We start from the raw sequence: 22693 nt of genomic DNA on the forward strand, positions 1-22693 counted from the left end.
GCAGCATTCACCACCTCAGGTCATCCCAACGTGTTTCACAGCCAATTAAGTACTTCTGAAGTGTAGTCATTGTTGTTCCCCTTTACTTATCATCACAACTCATTGAATTCTTCGCATTATAGCCTTCTGCTGCTAATGTTTGCAAATATCATTTGCTCATTCATTGTTTCTGTCAATGTGTGATGCTTACTGAATGATCATGTGACTGGAATTTCCAAAAAATAAACCAGCCACAGCAAGCTTCTTGTATTTTAAAAAGACAATTTAAGCTATATTGGAATATGGCTCGGTGGGCGAATGCACAGAGTGCATTGTGATACAGAGTAAATGTCAAGTTCAATCGCTGGTTTGTATAGAGTTAGTTGATCCCAGCCTGGCCAACAGTTGGGCACTACAATTAGCCTTTGCATCACTGGCCAAGGGATGAGATATATTAGCCAGGCTTCCAACTTTTTATTTAAATTCATTCTTGGGATATGGGCGTCACTAGCAAAGCCAACTTTTATTGCCCATCCCTAGGTGCCCTTGAGAAGGTGGTGGTGGGCCTTCTTCTTGAACCGCTGCAGTCCGTGTGGTGAAGGTTCTCCCACAGTGCTGTTAGGTAGGGAGTTCCAGGATTTTGACCCAGCAGCGATGATGAAGGAACGGCGATATACGCCCAAGTCAGGATGGCGTGTGACTTGGAGGGAGACTTGGAGGTGATGGTGTTCCCAAGCATCTGCTGCTCTTGTCCTTCTAGGTGGTGGAGGTCACGGGTTTGGGAGGTGCTGTCGAAGAAAGGGGACTCTGGGTCCCCAATAAGCAAGTCCTGTTAGAAAGTGCTGGCATGTGGGCATTGTGTGAGGATAGCATCTGGTGCAGCTATAATGGGTGAATACCTTGCTAACATTGGCAGAATACCAGAGAACTGTCTGTAGCGTAGAACTCTACCCCAGCATGAATAGCGGTCTTCAGAAGCGAGAGGAAGATTGATCAAAAAAAATCCTGCTAACACAATTAAATAAAATAATTTAATTGCTGTTTTTTATTTAACTATTGACTGTAAATCAGAAACAACCGTGCAGTGAGAGAAAGCAAGAGAAAACTCAGACATTACATAACCAGTGGGAAGAGATAAAGAGAAATACAAAAAGAAAGATGAGACACAGAAAGACAGGAGGAAAAATATATTGATGCCATATGACCTATGTGAAAGCAAAGAAAGAAGAACTTGCATTTATATAGCGCCTTTCACGGCCTCAGGACATCCCAAAGTGCTTTATGGCCAATGAAGTACTTTTGAAGTGTAGTCACTGTTGTAATGTAGGAAAGTTGTAATGTGTGAAGAATACAGCTTGCTGCTTTTACCCAGACTTAAGTCTTTGGCACAAATGGAACCTCTAGTGGACAACTCAGAGCTGAATATCTCACGCCAAATCTTTGTCCAAGGGATGTCATCTCTGAAGTTCACTTCTCACATATTCTGACGACCAGCACCAAACTGCCAGTTTCTGCAACACCAGCAGCTTTATATTGCACTTTCGGCATTTGTGCAGTGCAAAAGTTCACAGTGCAGCAACACCAAGTGTGCACTACATCTCTTGAGACGTAACCCTCTTTCTACTATAGCTGAACACAGCGAACTCGGGCAGCTCTTCAAGGAAAGGTCAGAAGCAAGGTCAAAGGTTAGAGCAGGCTGCAGAAAATCAAAAAATAATAGACTGGAAAGGCTGGAAGAGGCCCAAGACACCCGGACAGGCACAATCTCTCTCTCCCTTGTTAAAGTTAAATGTTTCTTCACTAGAAGCGGCTGTGAGTGGAGGTGGAGGCGGGATCAGGTAAAGATTTTATGTAAGGCAGGTCTGAAGCAGAAGAGAGCCAGGACTTGTCCTGTCGTCGGGCCCAGAACAAAGGAGGCCCAGGCTGCAGCCAAACACGCTGCTCCAGGTGGGCAAACATTATGGTTTCTGGCCAGATGCAAGGCTGTCATTGAGCCTAGGGATGACTTCCATGATTTTTAATTGAAGTACATATCAAACACATCCAAGAGTCTAATGAATGATCGTCATTCCAATTAGACACAATACATTGAGGGTTACTGAACTGGACTGTGTTTATGTATCTGAATATATAATGGCCCAGAAATTGCTGCCAAAATAACAGTGAGACTAATGGCACTCGGCATTATTTATGCGCAAATCACACAGCAACTTCAGGCAAGGTTAGATGCGCAGTTTAACGTGAAAATCCAAAAGTTGCTGTCTGAGATTCACTGCTCCACTGTTAGCTTCACTGTCAGCCTCACCATTAAAATACATTGCTTTATTTGAACTAAACTCACCACAGAAAGTTAGGGTGTGTCTATTTCAGTCTAACTACCCTTTTAATGGCGTGATAAGTGTTAATTTCTGCCAGTCAATCTCTCTGCCACTGAAAATTAACTATTACAAATGTGGAGTCTCATTTCTTCAGCTTTTAATTGTTGGATATTTTATAAAAAATTAGAATTTTTTTTTAAAACTTTTTCTTTGTCTTTTTTTTCTCTCTCCCTTAATCCAATCTTTCTTTCCCTCTCTTTATTTCTTTCTGTACCTGATTTGACATTGAATTCACTCACTCTAATTTACACTTCCTTCTCGGTCCTTGCGCTGTTAATTTCACAATCCTTCGATCTGATTAAGGAGATACACAGTTACTTGCCCTGTTCACTCAGATCCCAGATGCCCTGTAGAGGGCACTGCATCATTTCCATCTCCCACTTCCAGCAACTTGCAGTGCAAAATATCATGGAAATTAAACAGGCAAAGGCAAGTCTAACGAACAGTGGCATTGTTCATCCACCAGTTACAGGAAATTCTGGGCCACTCTTTAACACACACAATCAAAATAATGTAGTTTAGCCTTTACGACCATGTTTTCTGAACTATCCAGATTTAATTAAGGAAATAAAGAATAAATAATTCTAGTCTACAGACATATTATAACCTTGTTAGAAATGGACAAGGTAAAAGAATGCCAATAAAAATACCTGCATTGTAACAGATTTTAAAATTTGATTGACATGTCCTAGTCCATGAGCTACAAACATGTATTGATCATTTGATACATGGGCCCCGAATTTCAAAGGAAACTGTGGGTGTGTTGGGGGCGGGAGCTGTGAAAATTGGGACAATCCCGAGCGGGTGAGTAAGCCGGCCCCAACCCGCTGACTTCTGGGTTTCCCACAGACGAGTCTGTGTGTGCGTGCGCTTCCCGAATGCGGAAGTCCCGCCGGCAATTAAAGCCAACGGGATGATAGTTAAAGAACCAGATGTACCTCATTGAGGTGCTTAAGGTGCTTTATTTCTGACACAGTAGATAGTTAAACCGATTTTAAACTTACCTGGGCGACTTTCCCACGGCTTCTGATTCACGCCTGGTGAACCAGGCATGAAGGACCATATCAGGCAAAAATAAACAAAATAAATTAAATAAAAAACCATTGCACAAAGTTAAAAAACAAAATAAACCTACCTTTCCACCCTGCTCTGATGTCCGATGTCTCCCTTTCCGATTTCCCCTCTCCCCCCAATGTCTCCCTCCCTGATATCTCCCTCTCCGATGTCCCCTTCTCACCCCCCTCGATGTCCCCCTCTCCCCCCTTCGATATTCCCCTCTCCCCCTGATGTTTCCCTCCTCCCCCCCCACCCCACCCCAATCTTCAGCGCTCTCCACTCTCTGTTTCAGCACCGGATGACGTCTCTGTCTCTCTCTCTCTCTCTCTCTTTCTCTCCCCCCCACCTCGGCGTTGCAGCTTCTGTTGGCAACCAGCCTGTCAATCAGGCTAGTTGCCAGGCGCAAAGCCCGGAAACAACTTTAATCAACATCAATTACATCACGATCGCGACGGAAAAGGTACGTTTTTTATTATTCAGGTTTGCCACGCACACCTTCACCCCCATCCACTGCCAACCCGCCACCATTTCAAAATTGAGCCCATTGTGTGTGTATGAGTATATAAATATGAAACCTGGGGCAGAGATTTTGGACAATAGCCATGATTGGGAAGTGACTTGGCCCTTTGGAATTCTGTACTTTTAATGGCTAGGTGTTTATCTGGAATTAATAGTATCATGATTTTCCCACATTAGCAAATAGGTTATTCCAATCAAGTGACTTGACTGGCCAAGAGAAAATCCATTAGAATGAGCTGAACGTTCACATTCTTGGACAGCCCTAAAGGTCAAAACCCGTACCGTGCAAGTTCTTGAACAAACACCGTTGGATCATTCTCGCTTTTGCCCTTTCCCTTTAAGTGATTAATGAACTAGCACATTTTGTACTGGAATAAGTTACCGTAGGCTGATTATAGCACGACAGCTAATTACTTTAATCAGCCTGAACTACTGCATTACTTATTTCCTACATTACAACTGTGACTGCACTTCAAAAGTATTTCATTGGGCTGTACAGCACTTTGGGACATCCTGAGGTCATGAAAGGCGTTATAGAAATGCAAGTGTTTCTTTCGTATTCAAGTATAAAACTAGCTGTTTATACTATCCCCTCTGCAGTATAAATGAGTGCTAGAGCACTGGATGTAACTATGGAGCGAAAGGTAAAGTCCATGAGAACGAGTCTTTTCCCTCTATCAAGATAATTCTATGATGTGGAGATGCCGGTGATGGACTGGGGTTGACAATTGTAAACAATTTTACAACACCAAGTTATAGTCCAGCAATTTTATTTTAAATTCACAAGCTTTCGGAGGCTTCCTCCTTCCTCAGGTGAATGTTGTGGAAAAAATGTGGAAAAGATAATTCTAAACCATAATAATGCCAGATAAACAGATAATCAGATTATTGTCTTACAGCGAAAAAGAAAGGTTTATATTTCTAAGAGAAGCATTATCGGGGCCAGAGTGATTTCCTGGGCTAGTTTTGATCGCCTTGAGGGGTGGGAGAGGAATTTCCCAGCTTTTTTTCCTCCCAAATTGACCTGGGTTTTTATGCCTTTCCCAGGAGATCACATGGTTTTGGGTCGGGTGGGGAGTGTATATATTGTGATACACAAGGCATTACAATTGTGTGGGACAGATTGGATGGACCAAAGGGTCTTTTCCTGTCCGTCATTGTTTGTATGTAAGCCACAAGTTGAATCATACTTTAATTACTTTTCAATTTGATTACAGTTAACCCCATATAAATATAGGCCCGACCAAAGCAGCTTTGATTCAGTCGAATTCTGTTGTATAAACGACTGCACCAGTGTGAATTTTTCCACTTCCCACACCAGCCATCCTTATGGCTCTCCCACTTAGATTGCCAATTTAATGACAATTTATATCACAATTATGGTCAGTTTTGTTGACCCCATTAGAATCTGGACAGAGACGGTACAATCTCGTTTCACATAGAACCCGTGGAAGCAATAAAGAGAGAGACTTTCATGACATTAGATTGGGCTGTAAACACAGGTCCCAGATGGTAAAGGGCAACGTGCTGATCCACTGCACCCCAAATATTTCTAGGCTTTAATTCATTTATCAGAATTTAGCTGTACCATGTTATCTATGGGTACGGTAGTGCAGTGGTCATATTACTTGACTAGTAATCCAGATGCCCGGACTAATAACATCCTGAACCAGAGAACGTGAGTTCAAATCTGACCATGGTCATTTTTTTTAAAAAGCTAGTATCAGTAAAGGTGACCATGAAGATGTCGGATTGTCACAAAAACCCAACTGGTTCACTAATGTCCGGCGGTTCTCACCTGGTCTGGCCTATATGTGACTCCACTCCTTCACAAACATGGCTGACTCTTAATGCCCTCTGTGGCCCAGCAAGCCACTCAGAGGTATCAAACTGCCAGTTTAAGAAGGCAGCCCACCACCACCTTCTCAGGGCAACTAGAGGTTGGCAATATATACCAACCTTGCCAGCGATGCCCACATCCAGAGAATGAATAAAAATTGTACGTAATGACATTCAATGGGAAAAATTCCACTAATGTGTTCTTTCCACTGTCCTATTCTTCAAGTCACTTGCCATCTTTTATAGATCAGACAAAAAGGTCACAGACTTCTTCACCATTGGATCTGTCACTGCTGCCAGTTGTATGTGTATTTACTCAAAAGAGAAGGATCTAGGCTGACACTTCAATGCAATACTGAGAGGGTGCTGCATTACTGAAGGTGCAGTCTTTTGGATGAGATGTTAAACTGAGGCCTTTTCTCCCCTTTCAAGTAGATGTAAAAGATCCCATACTATTTGAAGAAGAGCGAGGGAGTTGCCCTGGTCAACATTTATCCCTCAACCAACACTACTAAAATACAGATTATCTGGTCATTTAAACCATTGCTGTTTGTGGGATCTTGCTGTGTGCAAATTGGTGCTGCATTTCCCTACTTTACAATAGTTACTACACTTCAAAAAGAACTTAACTTGCGAAGCACTTTGGGATGTCCCGAGGTTGTGAAAGGTGCTATATAAATGCAGGTTCTTTCTTTTGTTTCCCTTTCTTTTAGCACATGGTTCATATGAAATTCCTGTGTCGTCAAACCCATGTAAGATGTACTGGTTGATAACTTTATAAAAATAAGCGCAATTTTAACCGCCAAATGCTGCCAGCTGTTGTGTTGGTACCACTTGTTCATTAGACATCCAAAGCATGTGACCACACAGACATGGAGAGACTGTTGCAACCTTCCAGTGTAACCTGATATTCAAAACTTCCTATTTATTAGAATTAGTTGCAATATCCACCCAGGTTGCTTGGAGGTGAAAAATATACACGTATGGGGAAAATTTTGCAGGGCAATGGGGAAAGGGCAGGGGAGTGGGACTAATTGGATAGCTCTTTCAAAGAGCTGGCACAAGTATTTTGGGCTGAATGGCCTCCTTCTGCACTGTAACATACTATGATTCTATGAAGTTGTTGAAGTAGTCAACACACTTAAATGAATTAAGGAAGCACAATACTTATTTTCATTGATTGACTGGAATGGTCTTGTCAATTAGCCACCTTTTTAATCTGGGGCCCCAATGATATACAGATAGTTGGGACAATTTAGCATTAAGGCCTTTCACCAAATAAGTAAATGTGGAGGGTTCTTGCAAAAAGCATTAACAGTTCTGGCGAATAATATAAATATTTCCATTTCAGTTGCATAACGTGACAAGGATGGCTTTAGTTTGCGCTTTTAAATTATAATTTTTCTTTCTGGAAGATGGCAGGATCTTATGTTGAACGTTCATACTGCATCGGTCTTAAATGTACACAGCTTGATGGAGCTTCAGATTTAACATGTACAGCATGGAAAAATTTGAACTTGTAAGTTATTATATTCAATAAAAGAAGTAATGCAAAGCATCTGCTGCTATCCATAGTAAGTGCAGTCATGAGAATGCACAGAGCACCACTTTGTTAATGTTAATCTATAGGTTTATCTGGGAATTTACTGTATTTATATTCCCCCACCTTCCTACATTTCATTTTTTGTTTTACTTTTTAACCTCATTTAAAAAAAACTGTACTCATCAAGGTGAAGGATGTCAGTGCTGGGGAAATGTCTTCACTTTTTTCACTCTTCAAACTCTCCCAGGAATAGCAGAGCAAAACACCCTCCCAGTGTGCCCCAATAGTTGGCTTTAATCTGGATCGTAGGATACAACATGTGACCGTACCCTAGCGTGACTTTTGCCCCTGTTTTTCGTCCATGCGACATCTTTGAATGAGACTGTCAAATCTATGCCAGATTATTTGCAGTTTTGGGCTGTGTGCTGCTCAAACGTTTTCTCACAGAGGACCCCTCATGGCCAGCAAAGTGAGGTGACTTTTATTCCACTGGTCTCATTCAAGGTTGTAAGAATGTAACAAGGGCTGAACTCAGGTATCAGCTGTGGCTCAGTGGTAGTATTCTCACCTCTGAGTTGGGAATGTTGTGGGTTCACAGGCCCACTCCCGAGACTTAAACACAAAATTTAAGCTGACTGAGGGAGTACTACACTATTCGAGGCGCTGCCTTTTGGATGGGATGTTAAACCGAAGCTCCGTCTGCCCTCTCAGATCCTATGACACTATTCGAAGATTAGGGGAGTTCTCCCAGGTGTCCTGTGCAATATTTATCCCTCAACCAACATCACTAAAACAGATTTTTGCTTTTTGTGGGAGCTTACTGTGCACAAATTAGTTGCCGCGTTTCCTACATTACAACAGTGACTACAAAAGTGCCTTGTTGGTTGTAAAGCGCATTGGGACGTCCTGAGGTTGTGAAAGGCGCTATATGAGTGAAAATCTTCCTTTCGTCTTTCTCTTTCTTTCACTCTGTCACCCTATCCATATTTTAATTAAGGACGAGGCATTCTGGATCAAGAACTTTTGTACAGTTACTGGTAATACTACGGCTTTAATGACTGACGGATGTGATTCCTGTGGGTTAGGGTGAAATTTGTTTTGCCTTCTCCAATTACACCTCTGCTTTTTCATCCTGCTATCTATGTAAAGAATCTACCATTTCACATGAATGTGGAAATTCAGTGGAAATGCATAGCAAGGTCAACAGACACGTATGTCTCTCAAATGCATTCTGAAGGTTATGTTTAATTTTTTTCCTTATTTTTAATCGACCTCTCTCCCTCCTCTCTTTAGGCCCCTCCCTCACACACCATTCCTGAGTAAGAATATGAGCCAATAACTCTTTCCCCAACCTCTTGCTCTTCTGTCATATGCCACTAGGGGATGCACAAGGGCAGCAAGTGTTTGTCTCCATCCCCCATTTTCCTCTCTCCCCATTGTTTCTGGTAGACACCCCCGCTAAGATTAGGAATTCACATTGAGCCTAATACATTCGGACTGAGGACACTGCAAAAACACTCATGCCCATTTTGGAGAAACAAGTGGAAGCTGGCTGCAGAGGGAACATGTCAATCAATGACAGGGTCGGAGGGGAGAGTTCAGCAGTCACACTATTTTCTCCACAACTTTCAGGCAGGCTAGTGCAAAATGAGAATTCTTGCTCGGTTCTTCAGGTCCTTTGAGACACAGAGAGAAGTACAACGCTCACTGCTAAGGACACAACTCTCACTGCCGGTGGGCAAGTCAGTGCATCCCTCTGCTGTGGCAAAGCCCCATTCTGCCCCCTCCCACCACAAGCATGTGATTGAAGCACCATTTGCAGTGTTGGATACATGGCCTGTGTTTAGAGCAGGGAAAGGGAAGCAGGAAGGCCCACTTCCTGATGCCCTAGAAAATAGGAGTCGCACTCTGCAGGGAAAGGGACAGACTGACCCATGGGAATACTCCATCATCTGCTTCAGTGATTTAACCCAGAAAATCTCCAGACAAAGCATGAGGGCCCTCTGCACCCCCATCATCAGCTGTGGCTCAGTGGTAGCACTCTTGCCTGTGAGTGTTAGCCTAGATTTATGCTTAAGTCTCCGGAGTGGGACTTGAACCCACAACCTTCTGACTCAGAGGCGAGAGTGCTGACACCTGTCAGTTCAGTTATGATGTGCTAATTTAAATATCATTATACTGGGGACATTCATGTACACTGTGAACTATGTGGTACTGGCACTTCTGTGTTTATGTACTTTGTGGCTGAGTAGAAGGAAAACAGACAATGCACTATTATTGTATGAAGCAGTAACTGGCATGTCTTTAACACGTATGATTCATTTTTGCAGTACAGGGCTGCACCAAGGAATACAATCGCTGCTCATTCTACAAGTTGAAACTGGTGCAAGTGATGTCATGGCCAGATCATAGAATCACACAATCTTACAGCACAGAAGGAGGCCATTAGGCCCATTGTGTCTGTGCTGGCTCTTTGAAAGAGCTATCCAATTAGTCCCACTCCCCTGCTCTTTCACCATAGCCCTGCAAATTTTTCTCCTTCAAGTATATGTCCTATTCCCTTTTGAAAGTTACTATTGAATCTGCTTCCACCACCCTTTCAGGCAGTGCATTCCAGATCATAACAACTCGCTGTGTTAAACAAATTCTCCTAATTTCCTCTCTGGTTCTTTTGCCAATTATCTTAAATCTGTGTCCTTTGGTTACCAACCCTCCTGCCAGTGGAAACAGTTTCTCCCTACTTACTCTATCAAAACCCTTCATAATTTTGAACACTTCTATTAAATCTCCCCTGAACCTCCTCTGCTCTAATGAGAACAATCCCAGCTTCTCTAGACATTCCACATAACTGAAGTCCCTCATCCCTGTAGTAAATTCTAGTAAATCTCCTCCACACCCTCTCCAAGGCCTTGACATCCTTCCTAAAGTGTGGTGCTCAGAAATGGACTAAATTCTCCAGCTGATCAGTAGGAGGCCTCTTCCTCCACCTCTGTTTCATCAACAGGGCATAGACCAGTCAAGTTAAAGAAGTTCATTTGTTTGACCTTGAGATGAACCCACAAATAATCCCTTAGAAACACTAATAATCAGTGTCCATAAACAAGTGATTATTCACAGCAGGAGTTACAGCTGGGATTTTAGGATCAGCAAGCTCAGGGAAAAATATTTCAGTGTGCTATCTATGCAGCTGTAGTTTATCTCTTTGAATGTTGCGCTTGACAATTTCTGGTAAATTTCAGTTAGTAACACTCAAGCAATCCTGCTGTTTAATATATATATAATTTTCTTTTTCATCTGTTTTGCCAGATAAAAATTCTGGTATTAATTTAATGTCAGTCAGACAGTGGCATTGATGATAAATGATTTTGGTGATATTGTTGTTAAAAGTCATTCACACACCTTAACACACCCACTGTCCATCATGCAAACACTTGCTTGTACCAGTGTATAACAGGTTACATCTTGGGATAGTTGCTCGTAAAACATACACTAAGATGGGACGAATTGCACCAGGTCTTCCAATAGGTTACCTCCTAGAGACTGGTCGGTATATATTGGCAGGCTGTCAGCCCTCACTGTATGATACACTATGTGGGAGCCAATCAGTGTGAAGATTGGGGAAGTGAAGGGAAGGCAAAAAAAAAGCCTCACGAGTAGCAGTATTTGTGCAAAGATTTGCACGACTGTTGTGCTTTTTGTTTTGCTTCAAGCCTCTACTTCAAATGTTTGACAGGAGTTGAGAAGCATTTTTATTTATGTAGTAACCATTTGGTCAAGACCAAATGTAGTCTTTACGTGATCTGGGGTCAGAGGACAGGCATTAGCTGGACCAGAGGATGCAGATGTAATTCAGTCCTCATGTTAAAGCCATACTTGTGTCCTTATTTTAACATAGTTAAATAGAAAAACTTGGAGCAATTTTGGAAGCATAGAAGTAGAGTTGGTTGGAACATAGAAGTTTTTCTGCAGTACAGACTGAGGAGCTGGGAGACACAAAATTGAGGCACTTCAGTGAAACCACTGGTGGGAGGGTGTAATTACATCGTGACACAGTTTACATTAGCAGTTTCCATTATAAATCTGGACACAGGAATTTATAATTTGACAATAAGTACTAAGATTTTGTGGACAGGGAGTGCACATAGACATAAGGTTTTTTATATATTATAGATCTGTATCTATGGGTGTGATCCAAGTGCAAAACCTATCACTGGCATTATGCCAAAGAATGGCAAAATGCCAGCTGAGATAACTTTTTCCCCCATGCCGGGGGTGAGATTACACTTGTATCCCCTATTAACAGTGCTGTTTTCACTTATATTGGCATTTTGTTAATCACTCCATTTAGCCAGGTATTTTTCATTTGGGATACTGGGAAATGCTATGGGTTTGACAAAGTTTTTTTAAAAAATTATTGTTTATGTTTGCTGTCTACAATAATGAGTTAACATAGCAGAAGTCCAGCACTGGTCTATCAGCCATTTAGGGCAATGCATCCCTTCTTAATTACTGTGACAAGCAATGTAAGCTGACTCCTGAATCGACTGATATGGTATTCAATGTAGCCAGACATAATTACATTATAGCAATGCTGCTAACAGCTGCTCAGTAATGTAAACGGTTTATGTCCACAAAAGTTCATTTGAAAATAAATTTTGTGCCCTCTTTATGTCACTGCGTTGGTTCAAAGGGCAAATGTGCCATTGGCAGCAGCCCTGTAATATAAATGATCTGATGCGTTTGTTGTTGGAGGCAGCAAAAACCCTCCTGGTACAGGGTTTTCACTCATGGCCTCCAACCAAAAGCAGTGATGGCAGCAAATATAAACAACAGTGGTCTGTAGGTTGGGATCCGCTATTTTGAAGTATGGCTGTGAGCAAGCTGACCTATCAGCTCCTCATATGACAATCTGCCCTGGGCATTAATGGCCTCCGTGGACCATTAGTTATGTGGAGAGACGAGAGAAGATGGGAATGTTCTCCTTAGAGCAAAGGATATTAAGAGGAGATTTAATAGGGGTTCAAAATGATTCGGTCTTTTGATAGTTTCTCCCTATCTACTCTGTTTCCACTGCCAGGAGGGTCAGTAAACAGAGGACACAGATTTAAGATAACTAGCAGAAAAGCCAGAGGGGAAATTAGGAAAAAAAATTTACGCAGCGAATTGTTATGATCTGGGATACACTTCCTGAAAGGGTGGTGGCAGCAGATTCAATAGTAACTTTCAAAGGGGAATTGGATAAATACTTGAAATGGAAAGATTTGCAGGGCTATGGGGAAAGGGCAGGAGAGTGGAACTAATTGGATAGCTCTAGAAGTAGTAAAAGTGGACTGCAAATGCAGCATACCAGATTTCCTCCTATAGCAAGGTTTGAATTGAACTTTATTTCTTAGACTAGGACGTACGCACCCAATCCTGACTTGTCTAGGTGATGTGAGCATTATCTAAGTTCTGAGGTGAGTGACAACATAGGCTGGTAACTACCTCCGAGCTGATCTTGCTCTGCCGCTGTAACTTTGTCATAAGTGCGGTGCAAGCCATGTTACCCGTGTAAATGGCGTTCCCGGCGAAGTTACGTTGGTGGAGCGGTAGCAGCTTCGAGGGAGTTCCTGGCCAGGGTCTCTACTTCAGGCTTCCTGAAGCTTTGAACTTAGGGTCTGAACAAATCCTAAGAAGCTCAGAAGCAGAGTGCCAAGTACGTTGAACCACAGAATGTTAAGGCATGCATTCTCATCTATGCTAATTTGGCTATGGAGTGAGCTCCTGATCTCAGCCGACTCACCAAAGGGGAGATTGCCAAGTAGAGGTGAACCATGGCGGAGCTGTTTGTCCGCCTGCTTGTTTGGTTAAGGAGATTGTTTGTGGGAGGACGGAGGAGATCGAACCTAAAGCAGGTTCTCTTCACTCATTTAAATGAGGAAAATTAGGAGTCACGTTTTAAAAGATTGCTTAATTAAGAGTGCAGAAGATTATGGGATGATCGAATTGAGGTGTTTAAGATGATTAAAGGATTTGATAGGATAGATAGAGAGAAACTATTTCCTCTGGTGGGGGAGTCTGGAACAAGGGGGCATAATCTTAAAATTAGAGCTAGGCCATTCAGGGGTGATGTCAGGAATCTGCACACAAAGGGTAGTGGAAATCTGGAACTCTCTCCCCCAAAAAGCTGTTGAGGCTGGGGGTCAATTGAAAATTTCAAAACTGAGATCAATGGATTTTTGTTAGGCAAGGGTATTAAGGGATATACCACCTCCCTAAGCTTTATCTGGGTATTAAGGGATATACCACCTCCCTAAGCTTTATCTGCAACCCCTGGGTAAAGGGGGAAAAAAAAGAGAAAGAAAAAAAAAGTATAGCCCTCCGTCTGCACATCGAAACATGTGAGAGCACTGCACACCTTTAGCAGATTAAGAGAATCACAGCACTTTACAGACAAAGCATGTAGTTCTCTCAAAGGTCTACAACACTCGAAATACTTTGTGGTGTCAATCTTGGTAAAATAACAGGGATTTATGACAACATAATTCAGTGAAAAAATTGGCTTTTTACTTTAATAAGAATGAATTGTAATTTTAAACACTGTGATTAGATTTTCAACAAAGCTTAAGAAAGTGAAAGCTGCTTTGCTCTTTACCAGCAGATTATCAAAAGGCTCAGAATTCACATATACTCACAACCTGGAGCTGGCCTGACACCAACCTCAGATAGGAAAGGAGCAGGAATTCTCTTCCACCTCACAAATGATGGGGCACGTACTCCTCTGATCCTCAGTTCAAACAAAGAGACTAAAGAGGTGAGCGGCAGCCAGTAGAAAAGGGGTTACCACATTTTTGCCCGTTGCTCCGAGGCTTGCACCCGTCATAAAATTGGTGAAAGGGAATTGGTTGTTGAGGATGTTTAAAGGTTTGTTAAAGGCCCATTCTGAGTAAATCGCGCAGAATTGAATGGAGGTGGGGGGATGTAAATGCAAAAAAAAGGAATGCTGGAGGTCAGCCCAAAAAGTTGGGAAAGATTTTGAAGGGTCAGCACTTAACGTTTAAAAAATAATCTAAATATGTCATTGCTAGGGTTACCAACACTCCTGGGTTGTCCTGGAATCTCTAGGAATTAATATCCTGGACATTGCTACAAGCAAACCCGGCAGAAAAATCATAGGGGCAGTAAACAAAAATTGTGTTTTTTTCTAATTTTCTTTGAATTAGTTATAAAAATATTGGAGATTTGGTGGGGGGGGCAGGTGAGAAAAGCCGTTTGACTGGGTGGGCTGGTTAGAAGTAGGAGCTTATGTGATGAAGCCTCGAGGAATACGAGTTGGTAACCATAGTCATTGTCCAAAAACAGTATAACAACACTACAGATAATTTAGAAATGTTTCATAAAAACGTCGTAACATGACTAGGATAATGACAGTACATTACTAAATTTTTGTGTGTCGATACATTGTAAAAGTTTAATTATACTTTATTACATAGGAACAGGAATAGGCCATTCAGCACCTCGAGCTTGTTCTGCCATTCAATTAGATCATGGCTGATTTATATCTTAAATCTATTTACCCGCCTTGGTTCCGTATCCCTTAATACCCTTACCTAACAAAAATCTATCAATCTCAGTTTTGAAATTTTCAATTGACCCCCAGCCTCAACAACCTTTTGGGGGAAGAGAATTCCAGATTTCCACCACCCTTTGTGTGAAGAAGTGCTTCCTGACATCACCCCGAATGGCCTAGCTCTAATTTTAAGATTATGCCCCCTTGTTCTGGACTCCCCCACCAGAGGAAATGGTTTCTCTCTATCTACCCTTTCAAATCATTTAATCATCTTAAACGCCTCAATTAGATCATCCCTTAATCTTCTATACTCAAGCAAATACAAGTACATACTGTTGAAAGGAATTATATAATGATTCCAATGCATTGATCATTCACACTATTAACAGAATACAATGATATGATTTAGCAATGAACTGATTATGCCAAATAAGATAAAAATTCTAAACATTTCAAGATCATTATTTCATTATAGCAATGTGAAGGATTGAGAAACTCAATACAAATTAGTCACATTTTCAGATGATAGCAAACTAGGAGTTAAAGGAGGTAGCTGAGGAAGTACAGAATGAATTGGACAAAATATGTATGTGGGCAGTACAATGGCAAATGAAATGTAATGCTCACAATTGTGAAGTATTGCACACAGGAAGGAAAAGTGCGGGCATACTCCATGAATGGTGTTGAAATAGCTAAGAATGAAGTTGAAAGAGACCTAGGTGTCTTAGTGGACTCGATGTTCAACAGGTGCAACCAATGCAGAGCAGCAATCAACAGAGCCAATAGAATATTGAATTATATAGCCAAAACAGTAGAATATAAGTCAGAGGAAGCTATGAACAAACTGCAGTGTGCTCTGGTCAGACTGCACCTTGAGTACTGTGTCCAGTTCTGGTCGGCGAGACACATAGACGACATTTAAGCGTCAGTGCCGAGAACCCTAGTGTTAGAGGTCTGAGTTACGAGGAAAGACTGGAGATACTTGGGGGCTTTTCAGAGAGAGCACGACAAGGGGACACAGGTTCAGACTAGTAAAAGGTAAATCTTAGGTGTCAGCCGTGGTTCAGTGGTAGTATTCTTGCTTCTAAGTCAGAAGGTCATGGGTTCCAGAGACTTTGAGCACAAAATCTAGGTTGACACTTCAGTACAGTTACTGAGGGAGTGCTGCACTGTCAGAGGGGCCGGCTTTTGGAATGAGATGTCAAACCAAAGCCTTGTCTGTCCTCTCAGGTGGATGTAAAAGATCACATGGCACTTTTCAAAGAAAAACAGGTGTCCTGGTGTCCTGGTCATTATTTATCCCTCAAACAACATCACTAAAACAAATGATCTGGTCATTAATCTCATTGATGTTTGGGGATCTTGCAGTGCACAATTGGCTGCCATGTTTCCCCACATTACAACAGTGACTACACTTCAAAAGTCCTTCATTGGCTGTTAAGCACTTTAGGACATCCTGAGGTCATGAAAGACGCTCTATAAATGCAGGTCCTTTCTTTAAGATTAATGGCAGAAACAACTTCTCCACATCAGAGATTGATCGAGACTTGGAATAGACTTCCAGAGTAGTGGAGCTAAAGACCCTGGAATCATTTAAGGAACAATTAGATACTGAAATGGGGGGCCTTTCTGAATGGGTCAATTAAGATGGGTCGAATGGTCCTCCTCGTGGATCATTATCTATGATCTTGTGAAATCTGAAAGGTGGTTAACATCTATCTGAAGATTTTGCAAAAATTATGTTTATGAACAGTTATCACAAAAAATACACATGATTTTTTTTGTTTGAAATTGACAGTGTTTAGCACATAGTTCATTATTATAGATTATTTACACCCGAGGATTATCTTGGTGACTGGAATTCGGCCTGTCTTAAACTATACCAATCCTGAGGCTCCCTATAAAACTTAATCCTTCCTGTTTATACTTGGACTTCACATTTATCCACTCCCTTGATTCAGACATGTGTTGTGTTCTGCTGTATTTCAGACAGATTGACGTTTGCTTTTAAGCCTCTTGAAGTATTTGGAACTGTATCAAGTAAAATTATTAAATATCATATATAAGTACACATTTCATAAATCCAGCCACTATGAAAGCAATAAAATCTGCATTTTAAAAAAATCATGTAATAATGACTCTATTTGAATCACCCACATGATATCAATAATACATTTATAAAAATATATCATTATGAATCCAGTTTAACAACTTGAGACCTTAACCACTGCTCCCAATGACTTCAGTGGAAATAAAAATCAGGAGAGATGCAAAACAGGCTGCCGTCCCACTATCACCCGTTGCAAAGAGTCAAGATTTACCTCAATGTTTTTAATGATATGTAGATAATAGATATGTAGATGGATGGATGATAGGTATGGAGTTGAGAGATAGATAAGTAGATGGATTTACATCGAATCTACAGCAGAGAAATAGGCCACTCAGCCCAACTGATCTATGCTGGTGTTTATGCTCGACACAAGCCTCCCACTCTACTTCATTTAATCCTATCAGCATATCCTTCTATTCTTTATAGAAGGATAGAGACATTGATTGATGGATAGACAGATAGGTAGATAGATGGATAAATAAATCGATGAATCCTATGATTCAAGGTGAAGGAAGATATTTGTGATGACTGAACTGCATTGCTTTCTGCCTCCTCAGATCCACCCCTGTTCTAACAGAGCATAAAACAGGATCATACTGAAGTGAATGTGAACTGATTTGGTTTGTTGAATGCTGAGATAACAAGTGAGATATGATATGATGTCAAACAGTCTGATCTCAGGTGTGCTTCACTGTACCGTCAGGTACTGTCCTGTATGTCAGAATCATCAGAGCCACATGATCAATGTCAAGTCACATTGCCCTGTCATATTCTGCAGCTCACCATCCATCATGGTGCAGCACATGAAAGTTAATTACCTCCCTCATCATGGGAACATTCATTTAAAAGAAACATTTCCTCGGGTCTGCCTTCATTCTTCACACCTTCAACAGTGTTTGTTTGAAGGGAATGTATGGATAAAGGAAACGTTTTCCACCAGGCCATTTTCTTGTAAGAGGAATCTAGTGCAAAGATCACCCTGAGCGACTCATGCCCAGTAGAAGCCTTTTTGAACTGAAGGGTGCATTTTTCATGAACAATGTTGTGGCATGACCTTTCTAAGGCATAAAATGTGATGACGTTATAGAGCAGTGGTCAGAGCAGCTTGGTCCTAAGACTGCCCAGGCTTGGTGCTCTTTTCTCTAGAAAAGAGAAGGTTGAAAGGTGACCTGATCGAAGTCTTTAAAATTATGAAGGGGTTTGATAGGGTAGACATAGAGAAGATGTTTTCACTTGCGGAGGAGTCCAAAACTAGGGGTCTTAAATATAAGATAGTCACTAATAAATCCAGTAAGGAATTCAGGAGAAACTTCTTTATCCAGAGAGTGGTTAAAATGTGGAACTTGCTACCACATGGAGTAGTTGAGGCGAATAGCATAGATGCATTTAAGGGGAATCTAGATAAGTACATGAGGGAGAAAGGAATAGAAGGAAATGCTGATATGGTGAGATGAAGTAGGATGAGAGGAGGCTCATGTGGAGCATAAATACCAGCATAGACATTGTGGGCTGAATGGCCTGTTTCTGTGCTGTGAAATTCTATGTAAGAATGTCCCATTGAGATGATGACGCCCCTTCAGCATCTGAGTGGTATTACACACAAACGGAAACAATAGGGCTGATTTTAACTTGACTCGCCCGGTGGAAATGGGGGCGGAAGGGGGATTAAAATCGTTGTGCACCACTTACCACCTGCTACTGCTCCACTGCCATATTTACTGGGGCCTTCCTTTAGGTGGCTGACCTGCCTGCCTGAATCATCACTGCTTGCAAGTCGGGTTCTACGACGTATATGGGATCCCAATGCAATTTAGAGGGAACGAGAAACATAGAAAATAGGAGCAGGAGTAGGCCATTCGGCCCTTCAGGCCTGCTCCGCCATTCAAAATTATCATGGCTGATCGGCTAACTCAGTACCCTGTTCCCGCTTTTTTCCATATCCCTTGATCCCTTTAGCATTAAGAAATATATCTATCTCCTTCTTGAATAAATCTAATGACATGGCCTCCACTGCCTTCTGTGGTAGAGAATTCCACAGGTTCACCACCCTCTGAGTGAAGAAATTTCTCCTCATCTCTGTTCTAAATGGCATACCCCGTATCCTGAGTCTGTGACCCCTCGTTCTGGACTCCCCAGCCATCGGGAACATCCTCCCTGCATCTAGTCTGTCTAGTCCTGTTATAATTTTATATGTTTCGATGAGATCACCTCTCATTCTTCTAAACTCTAGTGAATATAGGCCTAGTCGACCCAATCTCTCCTCATATGTCAGTCCTGCCATCCCAGGAATCAGTCTGGTAAACCTTCGTTGCACTCCCTCCATGGCAAGGACATCCTTCCTCAGATAACGAGACCAAAACTGCACACAACACTCCAGATGTGGTCTCACCAAGGCCCTGTATGACTGCAGTAAGACATCCCTGCTCCTGTACTCAAATCTTCATGCAACGAAGGCCAACATACCATTCGCCTTCCTAACTGCTTGCTGCACCTGAATGCTCGCTTTCAGCGACTGGTGTACAAGGACACCCAGGTCTCGTTGCACCTCCCCTTTTCCCAATCTACCATCATTCGGATAATAATCTGCCTTTCTGTTTTTACAACCAAAGTGGATAACCTCACATTTATCCATGTTATACTGCATCTGCCATTTTCTTGCCCACTCACCAACTTGTCCAAATCACATTGGAGCCTCTTTGCATCCTCCTCACAGCTCACATTCCACCCCAGCTTTGTGTTGTCTGCAAACTTGGAAATGTTACATTTAGTTCCCTCATCCAAATCATTGATATATATTGTGAATAGCTGGGGCCCAAGCACTGACCCCTGCGGTACCCCACTAGTCACTGCCTGCCACCCGGAAAAAGACCCATTTTTTCCTACACTCTGTTTCCTGTCTGTCAACCAATTCTCAATCCATGCCAGTGTATTCCCCCCAATCACATGTGCTTTAATTTTGCACACTAACCTCTTGTGTGGAATCTTATCAAAAGCCTTCTGAAAATCCAAATACACCACATCCACTGGTTCTCCCCTATCTATTCTACTAGTTACATCCTCAAAAAACTCCAGTAGATTTGTTAAGCATGATTTCCCTTTCATAAACCCATGCTGACTTTGTCCAATCCCATTAATGCCCTCCAAGTGTTCTGTTATCACATCTTTTATAACAGACTCTAGCATTTTCCCCACTACTGATGTTAGGCTAACTGGTCGGTAATTCCCTGTTTTTTCTCTCCCTCCTTTTTTCAATAGTGGGATTATATTTGCCACCCTCCAATCTGTAGGAACTGTTCCAGAGTCTATAGAATTTTGGAAGATGATCACCAATGCATCCACTATTTCCAGGGCCACTTCCTTTAGTACTCTGGGATGTAGATTATCAGGCCCTGGGGATTTGTCAGCCTTTAGCCCCATTAATTTCCCTAGCACTATTTTTTACTAATACTGGTTTCCTTCAGTTCCTCCCTCTCACTAGACCCTTGGTTCCCTAACATTTCTGGGAGGTTATTTGTGTCCTCCTTTGTAAAGACAGAAGCAAAGTATGTGTTTAATTGTCCTGCCATTTCTTTGTTCCCCGTTATAATTTCCCCCATTTCTGACTAATCTTTTTCTCTTGACATATTTATAGAAGCTTTTACAGTCAGTTTTTACATTCCCTGCTAGTTTACTCTCATACTCTATTTTCCCCTCTTTATCAATCTCTTTGTCCTCCTTTGCTGAATTCTGAACTGTTCCCAATCCTCAGGCTTGCTGCTTTTTCTGGCAATTTGATATGTCTCCTCTTTGGATCTAATACTATCCCTAATTTCTTTTGTAAGCCACGGTTGAGCCACCTTTCCTGTTTTATTTTTGCACCAGATAGGAATGAATAATTGTTGTAATTCCTGCACACGTTCTTTAATTATTAGCCATTGCCTATCCACCAATCTATCACAGCCAACTTGCACCTCATACTTTCGTAATTTCCTTTATTTAGATTCAGGACCCTAGTTTCGGATTCAACTACTTCACTCTCCACCTTAATGAGGAATTCTATCATGTTATGGTCGCTCTTCCCTAAGGGATCCCGTACAATAAGATTGTTAATTAATCCTTTCTCATTGCACAATACCCAGTCTAGGATCGCCTGTTCTCCAGTTGATTCCTCAACATATTGGTCTAGAAAACCATCACGTACACACTCCACGAATTCCTCCCCCACAGTATTATTGCTAATTTGGTTTGACCAATCTATATGTAGATTAAAGTCACCCATGATTAGAGTTGTACCTTTCTTGCATGCGTCTCTAATTTCCTGTTTAATGCCCTCCCCTACATCTCCACTACTGTTTGGGGGCCTATATATAACCCCCACCAACGTTTTCTGTCCCTTGGTGTTTCTTAGCTCCAACCATACAGATTCCACATCGTGATTTTTCTGAGCCAATATCTTTCCTCACTACTGCATTGATTTCCTCCTTTACTAACAATGCTACCCCACCTCCTTTCCCTTTTTGCCTGTCCTTCCTAAATATTGAATACCCCTGGATGTTCAGTTCCCATCCTTGGTCACCCTGCAGCCATGTCTCCGTAATCGCAACTATAACATAACCGTTAATATCTATCTGCGCTGTTAATTCATCTAGCTTATTGTGAATGCTCCACGCATTAAGACACAATGCCTTTAGACTTGTCTCTTTAAGATTGCTAGTCATCTTAGTTATATTTTGCACTATGGCCCTATTTGTTTTACACCCTTGTTTTCTCTGCCTTCCACTATTGCTTTTTCCCTTTCTGTCTTTTGTTTCTATCCTTGTTTCCCCCTCCTCTGTCTCCCTGCTCAGGTTCCCATCTCCCTGCCATTCTAGTTTAAACCTTCCCCAACAGCACTAGCTAACACCTCCGTGAGGACATCGGTCCCAGTCCTGCTTGGGTGTAACCCGTCCCACTTGTACAGGTCCCACCTTCCCCAGAACTGGACCCAATGTCCCAGGAATCTAAATCCCTCCCTCCTACACCATCCCTGCAGTCACGCATTCATCTGGTCTATTCTACTGTTCCTATACTCACTAGCACGTGGCACTGGTAGTAATCCTGAGATCACTACCTTTGCAGTCCTGCTTTTTAATTTATCTCCTAACTCCTTAAATTCACCTTGCAAGACCTCATCCCTTTTTTTTACCTATGTCATTGGTACCGATATGGACCACGACTATTGACTGTTCACCCTCCCCCTCCAGAATGCCCTGCAGCCACTCCATGACATCCTTGACCCTAGCACCAGGGAGGCAACATACCATCCTGGAGTCATGTTTGCGGATGCAGAAATGCCTATCTGTTCCCCTTGCAATTGAATCCCCTATCAATATAGTCCTGCCAATCTTATTCCTCTCCTCCTGTGCAGCAGAGCCACCCGTGGTGCCATGAACTTGGCTCTTGCTGCTTTCCCCTGATAAGCCATCTCCCCCAACAGTATCCGAAGCAGTTTATCTGTTTGAGAGGGAGATGGCCCCAGGGGACACCTGCTCTACCTGCCTAGTCCTTTTACTCTGCCTGGCAGTCACCCATTTCCTTTCTGCCTGCGTAATCTTTACCTGCGGTGTGATCACCTCACTGAACATGCTATCCACGGGACAACTAGACGAAGCATGCTCAGTGCACTTTGACCCAGTTGAACCCAGGCGGTGAAGTGGAAAAGGCTCCAAAAAAAGTCAAGTAAATAATTACACTTGTGGGGC

General features: G+C 42.0%; 1 protein-coding gene across 28 annotated transcripts in view; it reads right to left on the bottom strand.

The window, feature by feature from the left end:
- The window catches only part of LOC137335989 (ice nucleation protein-like), a 489293-nt gene that overhangs the window by 60066 nt on the left and 406534 nt on the right, over positions 1 to 22693 (bottom strand). The gene's annotated exons all lie outside the window — the stretch shown is intronic.

Source organism: Heptranchias perlo, chromosome 2 (genome assembly GCF_035084215.1).
Source record: "Heptranchias perlo isolate sHepPer1 chromosome 2, sHepPer1.hap1, whole genome shotgun sequence".
Lineage (NCBI taxonomy): Eukaryota > Metazoa > Chordata > Chondrichthyes > Hexanchiformes > Hexanchidae > Heptranchias > Heptranchias perlo.